The sequence below is a fragment of the Corvus brachyrhynchos genome, unplaced genomic scaffold (genome assembly GCF_000691975.1).
Source record: "Corvus brachyrhynchos isolate BGI_N302 unplaced genomic scaffold, ASM69197v1 scaffold467, whole genome shotgun sequence".
NCBI classification, from domain to species: Eukaryota; Metazoa; Chordata; class Aves; order Passeriformes; family Corvidae; genus Corvus; species Corvus brachyrhynchos.
Window position 1 is genome coordinate 1,614,737 of NW_008239309.1, and position 9,783 is coordinate 1,624,519.

General features: G+C 39.7%; 1 protein-coding gene across 1 annotated transcript in view; it reads right to left on the bottom strand.

Moving 5' to 3' along the window:
- TNPO1 (transportin 1) overlaps window positions 1–9,783 on the bottom strand; it is a 94,399-nt gene that overhangs the window by 37,357 nt on the left and 47,259 nt on the right.

Below are 9,783 nucleotides of genomic sequence, written 5' to 3' on the forward strand. Positions count from 1 at the left end.
GAGAAGCGCAGGGGCAGGCACTGATCTCTTCTCTCGGGTGACAGTGACAGGACCCAAGGGAATGGCCTGAAGTTGTGTCAGGGGAGATTTAGGTTGGGTATTAGAAAAAGGTTCTTCACCCAGAGGGTGGCTGGGCACTAGAATAGGCTCCCCAGGAAGTGGTCACCAAGCCTGACAAAGTTCAAGGAGAGTTTGGACAGTGCTCTCAAGCACTCAGGGGATTCTGTGGTGTCCTGGGCAGGGCCAGGAGTTGGACTGGGTGACCCTTGTTGGTCCCTTCCAACTCAACCTATTGTGTTGATTCTGTGATACACTATCTTTATTCACTCAAAACTAAAATACTGGATTACAAGCTCTACATTTCAAGAGAAAGTTTTGAATAGACGCGTAAGCAAGGAGTAGACCTGAAGTCACAGGATATACGAAACTTTATTAAAGACATTTGTCAGCCAAAGACATTCAGATATTCTGATTACACTGACTGGCTTGCTGCAACACTGATATTGTAAGGAACTGGTGACAAACCTGGTTTCACCACAGTAGGATATGGAAATGATGCAGGGACTGTGCAGTAAAACTTCTACCCATATTCCCACAGAAATATAATGTTCAATTTTTCTACAAAGTAAGGTACTTAAATCCCTTCAGAAATGAGCTGTTCTGTTGATCTACTAAATTGATAATTAGAGGGAGAAGGAAAAAAGAGATCTATAGACAACATTATAAGGTTAAGTGTTACACAGTATGAGCCATAAAATAAACACAATCAGAATTGACCTGAATTGAGTAAGAACTGGAGTTCAGGCAACAGTTTGAATTCTGTTCACTGAGCTTTCTCTAAGTTACTGGGCCAAGTAGAGGAATGGAAAAAGAACAGCCTAGCTTTTTCATTTATAGTGGAGCAGATTCATGTTTGGTTCTTAACCAAGGGCATGAGTAACTTTGTATTACATCTGAGATATGTTGAAAGTGAGATCTGAATGTTCTATATAGAAAGGGTTAGTTTACAGTATAAACAAATTTAAATTTACAGTTTACAGCAATCCTAATAGCACTGGAAGCTAATTTTAATCAGCATTTTTACCACTTGTTGATTTTTTTCTATGAAGAGCTGATTTGGGTGAAATAAGGAATTCCTTTGTGCCAGGAATTAGTCTACACATGGATCTATTCCAGCCCTTCAAAACTATTATTATCCCAAAAGAAATAAGGAGAAGCAAAATAAGAGATACAACTTTCAAATATAAAGTACTTTCAAACTAAAGCTACTGCACCAGAACACCAAGACTCTCACAACACTGGATGTCTGACTGACATGACTGATGGACATTAGACACTTTATACCAGTTAGAAGAGAAACAGAACTTTACAGAAGAGAAGGAATTGTTTGGCTGATCAGAAATTAAAAATCATTTAAATCAACTGATTTTGAGTGCCAAAACCAGACTGCCTTCATACACCTTTTAGTCTTGTCTTCTATGCTCATATTTCAGTTCTTTTAAAGAAGCATTAGTTAGAATGCTCCAGAACTACAAATGTATTGATACAGAAACAAACATGTCCTTTAGAATTCAGTAACTTCTTAAACCAGGAAGCCACCCAATGAATACATATTTGAGACAATTCTACAACTTTATCTACACTATATGATTTAAGTATCAACTTATAAACAATGTAAAAAATAAAATTCATTTCACTTGCGCAGCACTACATCGGCCAGCATCTTTTCTGGGAGAAGGAGGGAAGCAAGAGTTTATTATTTTAAATAAAAACCTAAAGACTGTATGCATGGACAAACTTTTCTCCACCACACAACTTAGTTGTGAGCTGTCACAAGTATTACTACAGTTACTTGGCAAGTCAAATCAAGTAATTTTGACACAGTAGTCTCTGAATTAAAAGTAAAATCTTCACATCAATTCTTATGCCAATAACGGATGTCAAACTCTGATTGCTTTACGTAACTTCCATTGATAGGTACACACACCTTCAAGAAATTCAGTCATTCATAAATTATTACAATTACTTAAAATTGTGCCTGGGGAGAAAAGAAGCCAAAGGAGTCCTCCTTTAATTTCCACGTTTTAAAACTTTTGCAAAAAACCATTATTGTTAGCACCCACAGATACCAAATACAATAGTCACTGTAATTCTTCATCATCTAGCACTATCTTGGTATGAAAGAAATCAGTGACAACCAATGTCTGATTAGAACACAGTAGGCTAGTCACTAGTAGGATAAACTCTAGAATGAAAATATTAAACAGTACATTAAATAAACAGGAAAAACATTAATCCATTAGAATGCCTGGCTACAGCTACAAAAGGGACAAGGCAACAGCTTCAATTTAACCGAGCAGAGATACACATACTATTAAGTTCCTTTTGTCAAAAACAGACAGATTAGTCAACTGGTTTAGATAAAAATAAAGGTCGCATGAAGGTGAAACTTCAGGACCATTTTTTTTTTCTTCACGAACTATTCTATGGTATGTGGCAGTACAAAATATCTTTAATCCATTCTTTTAGACAGGATATCAGAAAAAGTATTCTTCATAGAATGATTATCCCACATATCTGCAACAAAGATTCCATGGGATTCATAATGGAAGCGGCATCTGACAAATGAAGTAACAAAATGAGAAAAAGAAGAAAAATTAAAAATAAAACCAAAATCAATTATCAACAGACTGAGAGATGACAAGCAAAAAATCACAAAGGACTTTGTGCTGAACAACCCCCAACCACCTGAGCTACAGAAGCAGCCCAAATCTGATATCCAAGCATTAAAAAAATAAACAAATAACAAATAGTTAAAATCTTAGTTTGAGAAAACAATTTCAGATATGACTGGACAAGGTTATTTATGGAATCCACAGTGTTCAACAACTTAACAGCTACACTGTCAGAAGATAGTAATATAGGCCTGGATGGAATTCTTGCTGTAACACCAAAATTACAGGCAGATGGCTTAAAAGCTGAGTAAGACACTCCTTAGTCTTCATAGATTTTGTGATTAGTTCTGTCAGCCATATGCTTCAGCCATCAAAAAAGCTCACAGTCTTGTCTCCTTTTATCTCAGTCAACTTGGAAGTATAGAGTTGACAAGAACATACAGTACAAGAAAAAGAAGGAATGTGAAGCAGACCTCTGGCATTTGGTATCATTTTTGGTGCCAAATCAGTTAATCAGTTGAAGATTCATCTCTCACATTGTCTCACTTTAAAACGAAACCATATAACAATTGTCATTTGTTTCTCAATAAATTTTCAATTCTGTTTTAAGACTCTCATACTAGTTCCAAATTTTAATAACAGACAGAGCAAGTAGATACATAGCCACAGTACACAAATTATTTTAGGGTTACTAAAGTACTTTTAAGAGCCAAAGTGTGTCCTCAAACAGCCACATTTCATCTATTGAGGGTTTGTATGACAAAGGGTGCACATATGAAAGCTACAAGGTTTTTGCAAGCCCAGAGAAGTATATATTTCACCATGCCTTAGGAATCATAGAATGATTTGAGTTGGAAGGCACCTTAAAAGGTTATCTCATCCAACATCCTCACCATGGGCAAGAACATCTTCAATTAAATCAGGTTGCTCAGAGCCCCATCCAATCTCACCTGGAATGTTTAAAAGGATGAGGCACTCACTACTTTCTAAGCAACCTGTTCTAGTGTTCTACTACCCACATTGTAAAAAACTTCTTCCATAAATCTAGTCTAAACCAACTCTCTTTTTGTTTAAAATCATTACACCTTGTTCTATCACAATAAGCCTGGCTAAAAAGCTTGTCCCTGTCTTTCCTATAGGCCCTCTATAAGGTATTGAAAGCCTGCAGTAAGATCTCCTCAAAGCCTTATTTTTCCCCATGCTGGATCACCCCAGCTCTCTTAGCCCTTCCTTATAGTAGAGGTGTTCCAACCCTCTGATGATCTTTGTGGCCCTCCTCTAGACCTGTTCCAAGTCTTTCCTGTGCTGCGCCCCTGCTTTCACTGTCTGTGCATTTTCTTCTTGCCCTTTAGTTTGACCAGCAGGTCAAACATAACTTGCTAGATCACTAAAAGAACTGACTGACTGGGATGAGAACATTTGTCCATTCACAAGCTGTGATACAATGATTTATGAGCATGGCTGTATTTGCTGTGGTATTTTGTGATATTGGCAACACTAGATGTGAGGGTGAGACGTTTCCTAAGGCAAAACTGTCTGTCAATCTCCATCTTAAAGCTGTAAAGCCTTTTCCAGAAATAAGCGCTCATTCTGTGTTTTAACTATCAATATGGATTTACTATGTACCAATACAAAATGTGTATTGACAATGACTAGTGTCACTGCTGCATATGAAGATTTCTGATGCACTAATGAGACTGACTCTGCTAAAAGAGAAAAAAATCAAAAAAAATAAGAATTCTACAAGAACTTTGTAATATGGGAAGCAGAAAATGAACAATTTCTTCTATCCTAATATATAAGAATACAGTACAAAAACAGCTTCACAAGCTTCCTAGCAGAAAAAAAATCCTGCTTTTTTTTTTATATAGGATTATGCCTTAAGTATAAGTCTTTTGACTTAAATGGATATGGTTACTATCATGTCTGGAGCTGGAGTGGTATTTCAAAACATTCAGTGTATGTCAACACATAAATGACCTTGAAATGTAGTGACTAGTCTGAAGTTAATCAGTGCTCTCCATTGACTTATGTGAGTCATGGAAAATAATTTAACTCAATTGCCTAAGCTTAGGAATGTCTGTAAGAGACCACAACAAAGCTGGAAATGTTCTGCTGATACTGAGTTTTGCATATTTATTGAATAATGAGTTACACTTCTTAACATGATGGTGTAAATAAAATTGAACTGTGGGCAATATGGGAGGAGTATTGAACTGCTGACCAGAAATAAACTTGTTGGCTAGTACATTTGAGTCTATGTGGCAAGGTTTTGGTAGGGGAATGGGGGCTACAGAGGTGACTTCTCTGAGAAGCTGCAAGAAGTGTCCCCCAAGTTCAACAGAACCAGTGCCAAATGGCTCCAAGATGGACCTGCTACTGGCCAGGGCTGAGCACATCAGCAATGGTGGGAAAACAGCAGAGGAGCAGGTGCCCATCTCTTCACCCTCAAGACAGGACTTGAGGAAATGGCATGAAGCTGAGTCAGGCGAGGTTTAGGTTGGCTATCAGGAAAAGGATGTTCACCCATAGGCTGGCTGAGTACTGGAACAGGCTCCCCAGGGAAGAGGTCACAGCACCAAGCCCGACAGAGTTCAAGAAGCCTTTGGGTAACATTTTTAGGCACACAGTGTGATTCCTGGGGTATCTTGTGCAGGGCCAGCTGGACTCAATGATCCTGATGGGTCCCTTTCAACTCAGCATATTCTATGATTCTCTGATTTAAGAAAGGAAAAAAGTTACTATGCAAGAGCAATTGCAGCCAGAGCAGAAAGGAGTGAGAATGTGTGAGAAACAGCCTTGCAGACATGAAGGTAACTGAACGAGAGGCAGGAGATGCTCCAGGTGCTAGAGCAGACGTTCCCCTGCAGCCATGATGAGGCAGGCTGTCCCCCTGCAGCCTACGGAGGTTCATGGTGGAGGAGATATCCACCTGCAGTCCATGCAGGACCCCACACTAGAGCAGATGGGTGCCCAAAGGAGGCTGTGACCCTATAGGAAGCCTGCACTGGAGCAGTATGTTCCTGAAGGATTGCACTCCATGGAAGGGATTCACACTGGAACAGTTTGTGAAGAACTGCAGCCTGTGGAAAGGACTCATGTTGTAAAAGCTTGTGGAGGACTGTCTTCTGTGCAAGGGACCTCACACTGGAACAGGGGGAAAGTATGAGGAGTGCTCCCCCTGGGGAGGAGCAAGTGGCAGAGAGAATGTGTGATGAACTAACAACAGCCCCCATTTCCTGTCCCCCTGCATCACTGGGGGAGAGGAGGTAGAGAAAAGTGGGCGTAAAGTTAAGCCCAGGTGGAAGGGAGGTGTTTTAAGATTTGGCTCTATTTCTCATTACCCTACTCTGATTTGACTGGCAATAGATTAAAGTATTTCCCCAAGCCTGTGACAATAATCAGTGAATGATCTCTCCTCTCCCTGTCCTTATTCTCAATCCATGGGACTTCTGTTGTACTCCCTCACCCATGTCCAGCTGAGGAGGGGAATTACAGAGCAGCTTTGGCAGGGATCTGGCACCCAGCCAGGTCAACCCACTACAATTAGTTCTGGAAGGTTTTGTATTCTGATAATTACTACATGTAATCAGAGTGCCAAATTCTGTATATCTCTACAATTGCAAAATCAAGAAAAGGTTAAAGAACTAATTTTCTGGTTTCACTCCTACTTTCAGCTTCTCTATCAAATCTCCACAAACCAATTGTCCCAGCACTTTTCCTCTCTCATGTGTTGTCTCCTGATCCAGCAGTTAAAATAGTCCTAGAATTCTATCAAAAGCAAAAGAATCATTAATAAGAAATAGGGATTTAGCGTGATGAGAACATGATTCACTACAAGGTCTCAAACTATACAACAAATGCAGGATAGTGCAGTAGTTTGAAAACATTTTAAAAGTAATGTCATCTCTCTCTGGCATTTACTTTCTGAGGGCGGGGAAGAGGATAACAACATGGACTTCTGCACTTAGTCAAGTGCATAGGAAAAGGAAATTATGACGTTCCCAACAGAACTTGCTTAGACAGCATCTGGCAGTGAATGAATACAGATTTAGAGTCATTAATCTATCTGAAGAAATTGCCTCGTCAGATGAGTAGAGGTTTTGTCACTCTCTGAATATTGAAGGTGAATCTTATATATTAAAATATAGGATAATCTGTCATTTGAATAGCTGTTAGTACACAAGGATTACTTGAATGAGTAAAATAAGGCTGTGTTATCAAAATGAGTAATTCAGAATCCTATTCAAACTGCTGAGTATTGGAAAACACAAAATACAGGATACTCACAACACTGGTGCCATACAGGGTGCTGCACAGTGGAAGTTCTGCCTAGTTTTCCTTCTGTCTATATCCTACAGGTATAGCTTAACAGAAAGTTGTGTGGTAGCATGCAATCGTAAATGTTGTCTTAAAGCCAGACTGCTTTGTTTCTCTGATATCCTTACCAGCAAGTAAGGCTTCTTCCTCTATAATGACCAATTAGTGAAAGGAAAACCTCCTCCTTTCCTCCACACTGTACTCAGCGTGCTTCCTTTTTTTTTTTCCCCTGTTCATTCTGGCTGACTTTTCTGAGTAATATCATCAGACTTTTAATTAGCAATATTAGTTTGCACTCCAGTAAACATCAGAACATAGTTCTGGCACTACTGCCGGTGTTCTTCCTAAGCAGCTGTGTATCTAGCTAAAACACGAAAATAAAGAGCACAGACCTGCTTTTAATTCAATACACTTTCATACATTTAATATTTTACTATTGTTATTATTTTAGGAACTTAGATTATTTTTTTTTGTATTTTGGTACCAAACCACTACAACAGGAGTTCTTATTAGGAAGGTTAAGAGTATGAGTGAAAATGAGATGCTTTGCTGAGTGACCATACTGCTACTCCAAGCAATTAGAAATCCATCTTCAGTCTCTTTAGTTTTGAGTTTCTACCTATGACTTCATCAGTCCTCTTTCTTTATAAGGGGATGAAAATGAGGAAAACTGGGAGCTCTTATCATTTTGGAATGTTTAAAGCTCCTGAGACTTACAGCTTGTCAGTAAGAATTTTCTCTGATCAGTAGTGTATCTACTGATTCAGAGAAAAACACCCATCACTTGAAGTTATGTGAATCCCTTTTCTTTGGAGGTATCAAAACAAAAATTTGTCCTGTTGAATCTACACTTGCCTGAAGTGCCAGTGTGTGACACTTTAGATGAAGCAGACAACTGCTGTAGGGCAAAGCGGTTATAAACTCCCTACACAGAACTGAGTGCAGACTGCAGTCATTGTTACCTGGAATTGAGTGCACCCTCAGCAGGTTTGCAGACGACACAAGGCTGAGCAGTGCAGTTGACACAACAGAAGGATGGGATGTCACCCAGAGGGACCTGGACAAGCCTGAGAAATAGGTCCATGAGAATCTCATGAAGTTCAATAAGTTCAAGTGGAGGTGCTGCCCCTGGGTCAGGGCAGTCCCAGATATGAGTACACACAAGGAGAAGAAGCCATTGAGAGCAGCCCTGTGTAGCAGGAATAAGGGATAAAAAACTGGACATGAGGTAACAATGTGCGCTTACAGCCCATACAGCCAGCTGTATCCTCAGCTGCATATAAAGCACCATGGCCAGCAGGGTGAGGGAGGGGATTCTCCCCCTCTACTCTGTCCTTGTGGGACCCCACCCACAGTGCTGCATCCAGCTCTGGTGTCCCCAGCACAGGAAGGACAACAATCTGTTGGAACAAGTCCAGAGGAGCGCCACAAAGATGATCAGAGGGCTGGAGCACCTCTCCTGTGAAGACAGGCTGAGACCTGGGGTTGTAAAACCTGGAGAAAAAAACACTTTAGGGAGCCCTCAATTGCTGCCTCTCAGTACTTAAAAGAGGGAGAGTGACTTTTTTCACAGACAGATAGTGGTAAGACAAGGGAAAAGATTTTTAAACTAAAAGAGGAGAGATTTAGATTAGATGTTAGGAAGAAATTCTTTACTCAGAGGGTGGTGAGGCACAAGAACAGGTTGCCCAGAGAAGTAGTGGATGCCTCATCCCTGAAATTATTCAAGGGTTGGATAGTGCCCTGAGTAATCTGATACAGTGGATGGCCCATGGCAGGGGAGTTGGAACTAATTTTTACTGTCCCTTTCAACCCAAACCACCCATCATTCTTTGATGATTATGTAACTCATGCCACAGTTGCTCCTGAATGCCTGTTGAAAGCAGAAGGCCTGAGCTTCATGAGAGTTGTGAAGGGTGTGAATTATATTATTATAGAAGGAGAAGAAAGGCGTTTAAAATACTTTGCAAAAGCAGTAGTAATGCTTATCCTGTTACTGGTACTAGTGTGAAACTGTGGAATTAAGATGTGCCTTTTCGATGGACAGTAAAGATACTCATTTCTGGAGGTGGAAAAACATACTGTGAGTATTATTATTTGTATTAAAAGTCTTTTTTTTTTTTCTTTTAGGATCCACTCTCTTCTGACATTAAAGGAAAGATGTTTTAACTTGTACATGAAAAGTGGTAAAGGGTATTCCTTTACTAAAGCCAATTTGCCTTTATAGAAGTGGTTGTCTATACAGTTGCATCTGGCCCAGCACTGCAAGCTAACACACATGCTGAAACAGCTTTATCATCCTAATGCCTCACAGCAAGTATGCTTCCTGAAAATCTGGAACAAAGTGGTAATATTGCTTCCTAGGTCCCTAAATCATACACCAGCTAAAAGAGCTGGTGGTCCTTCCAAAGAGCTGGCACCTCTGAACTGCATTAAATCAAATACCACCTGGTGAACAGAAGTCCCTTTAGAAACACTGGCAATGCTTTTGCTTTCTGTAGGAAAACACCCCACAGGAATGCTTGATACTGGCATTTTAAGTACACCTAGGTTTAATGTAAAAAAACCAAACAAACATTACTAAGTATTAGAGTTTGCTTTTTAAAAAAGCATACAATGAAATACCCATTGCAGAAGACTACATTCAGCTTGTAAACATACATTAGGGAAAGGCTTGAAATCGCTGATTAAATGCCTCCCCCTTACACCTAAAGATTTCTTTTAAGGCCAAAACAGATCTTATCCGTAACTACTTGAACTTCAGGCAATGACATACCAATTCCTTCCT